Genomic DNA, 4,668 nt, shown 5'->3' with positions numbered 1-4,668 from the left:
ATCTACAGCCCCTGGCCATATTATTAGACCAAAGCTGAAAATCACTGTTTCGAAATTTTAACTGTAATACACCATAATTTTTAAACCGTTTTTGTTAAATTATGAGACAGCATACATATAATGTAATGAGTTTTATTTAAAAATTAGTGATTTACATTGAACTGTAGCATTTTTTTTCAATGTAACACAATTTTTGACTGAAAATAGTACATATTTTGTAAGGCCACGACAGCTTTGATGCGACGAGGCATGCTGTCATAGACAATTCTCAATGTTTCTTCTTGCCAAGTGTCATTGACGAAGTTCTAGACATTCTCGATACGATTCATATCTGGAGAATTTCCCGGCCAGTCAAGAACGGTGACTTTTTTCTTTTTTAATAGTGATCATTCTTTTAAAAATTACATAAAATGTTACCATAAGTATGAAAATACGCAAGTTCTGTTAAGGCACGCTAGGGTGTGTTATGTGAGAAACATTTAAAAGCATTTAAAATGAAAGAAAAAAACTTCAAAGAGCAAACTGCGCGTCAGAGGGATCCATTGTAGAGGCGAAAAATATTTGACTGTCAAAGTACGACGAGAAAACCGTTCATTTGATAGTAAGCTCTGATTGGCTGCCGCAACAGCATAACATTTCGAGGAATTAACATTTCGAGTAATTAAGCATATCGTTAACAACACGCAAAATTACAAGAACTGTCAACTGGCATTGAAGATATTAACCGATTTTCATCGACTTTCTTTTCATTTGCTTAAAATTAGATTAGGAAATTGACTCAACTAATTAAAATTTAATTTATTCACATATTAACACATTTTAATTTTTCTCAACCGGTTCTAATCTTCTCGCGCGAAGCATGGCGTGTCAAGCAATGAAGCAGTCAAGTGTCCCCCCTTGGCGGCAGGGTATTGTGAAAAAATGTGAGGGTGGCGGTCCTGCCGCTCCCCAAAAAGTGCATAAAAAGTTTGGGAATCGCTGCCTTAAGGGCATGCTCTTTGGTGACCACGTGACCAAACTAGTCCCCGGTTATGAACATTTTTTTTGTGTTCACTGCGTCCACACGAATTGAGATATCATGTTTAAACTTTGACACATAAAACAAAAAGCACTGAAGAACGTTTGTATACATCAATATATTGGTAATTTTAAAGAAAGTTTATTTATAAATTGATGGAATAGGATATTACCATTCGAGTTATAGCACTTTGCAGATCATTTTTGGTTTGATCCATTTTAGATTTTTTTATTCGCTCATATTGAGCACTGACACCAATTTTATACTAAGTCGTCTAAAGCTTGAAAAAAATTAATACAAGCAATAAAATTTGCACCTTCGTTGCAAATCAACAAATAAGTATCTGCACACACGTAACTGTCATTATTTTTTGGGCATTTTTAGCGATTTCTAGCAGAGAAAAAAAGAAACTTTGAACGTCGATGAAGTCGAGATCAAGTGACTAAGTTCGTTCATGAAATTTCGGAGTAAAATGATTTTCATTTTTTTGGTCCTAAAAATAAAAGACAAATTTCAAATTGGAAACATAGCAACACCAGCAATGTGCTAAAATTTAATTTCGCCTTGTCTTTCGCCTCCGGGCGAAATTTTATTTTTATTCTTAGAATTGTTTCATACCAGTATAAAAAATCTACAAGAATATATAACCATTAGAAAATTTTAATTATTTTCTGAAGATTCATATTTCTCAAGATGGGACTTGGACGAATTTTCGAGTATGACATTCTAAGATGTTTCTCGATTTTTTTAAATCGAGGCATCTACTTTATCGACGTTAAAAGTTTATTTCCTAATTCCTGTAGTATTTTACTCGAAAACTTTTGAACATTTTGATATATACAAACGTTCCTTAGTGCTTTCGGAATAACTTCCTAAATCCTGAACACGATATCTCAATCCGTTTGGACGTAGTGAGGACCGAAAATAATGAAAATCATTTCATTCTCCATACAAAAATTTTAGGAATTAACTTAGTCACGTGATCTCGACTTTATCGACGATCAAAGTTTCTTCTTCTCTCCGCCAGAAATCGCTAAAAATGATCCAAAAATAATTATAGGTTACGAGTATGCACATACTTATTTGTTGATTTGCAAAGAATGTGCAAATTTTATTGCTTACATTAATTTTTTTAAGGTTTAGACGATTTAGTCCAAAACTGTTGTCAGTGCTCAATATACGCGAATCAAAAAATCCGAAATGCATCAAACCAAAAATTATCTGCGTAGTGCTATTACTCGAATGGTAATAGCCTTTTTCAACGATTTATAAATAAACTTTCTTTAAAACTATAAACACATTGATGCATTCAAACGTTCTTTAGTGCTTTTTATTTAATCTGTCAAATTTTAAACACGATATCTCAATCCGTGTGGACACAGTGAACACCGAAAAAAAAGCTCATATCCGGGGACTAGTTTGGTCACGTGGTCACGAAGAGCATGCCCTTAAGGTTTAGCTTTTAGACCTCCGAACAGCTATAACTAACTTGAAAGAATTGCGACGTCACAACAGCAGAGCGAGCCGAGCAAGACGCGTCGTATATTCGTCGCACCTGTTTCTTAATTGTTTGAGTAGATACTCTGTTCACCGAGAGAATAACTAGAGCATGGAATAACCTAAACACGCGCATCTTTACGTATTTGGGCGGAGATACTGTCAAAGAAGGAGTTGTCTGGACGAAAGTGCCCAATATTGGAGCAGAAACTCAATTTTTTATGACGTTCAGGAGCGGGCGTGTCAAGTTTTAAGAAAGGCTTCCATAATTGCGCACAACGGGCGTAATTAAACGACGTATAAAGATAATAATATATCCAATAATCAGGGTATATAAAAGAAGAGTTTCTTTTATTTCAAAGAAACTGTTTTCTGTGCGTAATTTGATTTATAATATACGCTCTATTTAGGTTATATGTAGCACTTCTTTTGAATTTATACAGTCACTTGATGTAAGCCCAAAGTCTGGCTACATATTACTTTTAAGATTATACAGATGCAAAATGTTAGCCTACGTTCTAGCTAACAACTAATTTCTAAACCATGCAGTGGCTTGAGGTTAGCCGACATTATCGCTACCGACTACTTTCAAGACAACATTGCTATGCTAGTTTTTAACGGAGCTGGTCTTCTTTATGTTTTACCTTGAAACAAGCCTACATTTGGCTCTGAATCAAAAGTTTTTTTCTGTGTATGATACAACTTTATTTTTTAACGTTGTTGATAAACTTTGAAAACAAGAATTAAAGTTAAATATGCTTTCTACCTATATTTATGTTTTTACTTTTATAGACGCATTTCGCGATTTCCGCCGGCTTTATGCGCTTCCGCCGGCTTCAAGACATTTGTATTTATTGAGGGATTATTTTTAAACTACTCCAAGTCGATTGAGGTTTTACACTTGATCAAACTCAAGTTAGCATCATAACCTTAAATTATATACTACCTTCAAGGTAGTTTTTGACGCCCTATCTCTTCTTTAATAAACTTATATTGTATAATAAAAGAATAAAAACTCTATTCTTAACTTGTAAAAATCAATCAAGTATTCCAAAATTATTAAAATCGAACTTTGTAACAGAATTATAAAAGTATTCCTATTTCGATCTTTTGAGATTCTAGATGAGAATTTGTACGATTTATTGGAAACTCCTAAGCAACGCTTTAAGAATTGACTTTTAATACGTTACGATTACGCGATTTAAATATCATATAATTTTAAAAGAATTGAGAACAAAAATCTTTTCAGAAGTAGAGTATTATGTCAAACAGGTAAAAAATGAAAAAGTGGCATGATACTTTTGATTGTAGAATTTTAATGATCCGCTAAATTTGCATAGGTTATTAAATTGTGCGGTGTTATATCCATCCTATTTAATTTTACTGTACTTGCGTCAGCGAAATATTCAAAACGAAACGCAGATAAGTTTTGTCTCGCACGCTCATTAGGAGTCCTCTGCATACGGCCGATTTTCGTGTAAAAACTTTACTTTGCTCTATTTCTTTATTACATTCTCATTCCTGAAAATGTAATGTAATCGTCCAAATTTTCAATCTCTGGTTTTTGCCGGATCTTTACGTTTCGGCACTCACAGAATCCGAAACCATAAAATTTTATCGGTATCTGTCTGTCTGTATGTATGGTTACCTGAATGTTGTAGCCACGCTAACTTTTGAAGTATTTGTCCAATCGAGTCCGCATTTGATACGCTTCTGAAGGTCCCCAAAATAAAGGCTAAGTTCGTTAATCAGATATTTCGAACCAAAATTAAAAAATTGAGAGCATTCTCAAAATTTTGAAATTTTATAAATTTTTGTCAAAGTTTATGAAAATTAGAAAAGTTATATACTGTTAAAAATTTGAAAATTTTCAAAAAATAAAAAAATTATTTTTTTCACAGATCCAAAAATTTTCACTAGATAACAAATATATTCTAAAACTATTTTAGCCGAATTTTTCGATAAGCCCACATTTTTTAAAATTAGAGCCGGTATAATGTAACAGTAGAGCGCGAAGCGTGATTATAGCAATGAGAATGTAATCGTCAAGGCCGTAGGTGCTTTGAGAACCTTCTTTAATGTCAAATTAAAAAAAAAGGTTCAACTTTACTTTATGATTGTAGTTTATGAGGTGTTTGAATTACAGTATTTGA

General features: G+C 33.1%; 1 protein-coding gene across 2 annotated transcripts in view; it reads right to left on the bottom strand.

Moving 5' to 3' along the window:
• Positions 1–4,668, bottom strand: part of LOC117175185 (ribonuclease H1-like) — a 15,864-nt gene that overhangs the window by 8,841 nt on the left and 2,355 nt on the right. The window lies entirely within an intron of this gene.

Source organism: Belonocnema kinseyi, chromosome 6 (assembly GCF_010883055.1).
Source record: "Belonocnema kinseyi isolate 2016_QV_RU_SX_M_011 chromosome 6, B_treatae_v1, whole genome shotgun sequence".
Taxonomy (NCBI): Eukaryota; Metazoa; Arthropoda; class Insecta; order Hymenoptera; family Cynipidae; genus Belonocnema; species Belonocnema kinseyi.
Note: the sequence above shows the minus strand (reverse complement) of the source record. Positions and strands in the feature narration are given on the sequence as shown.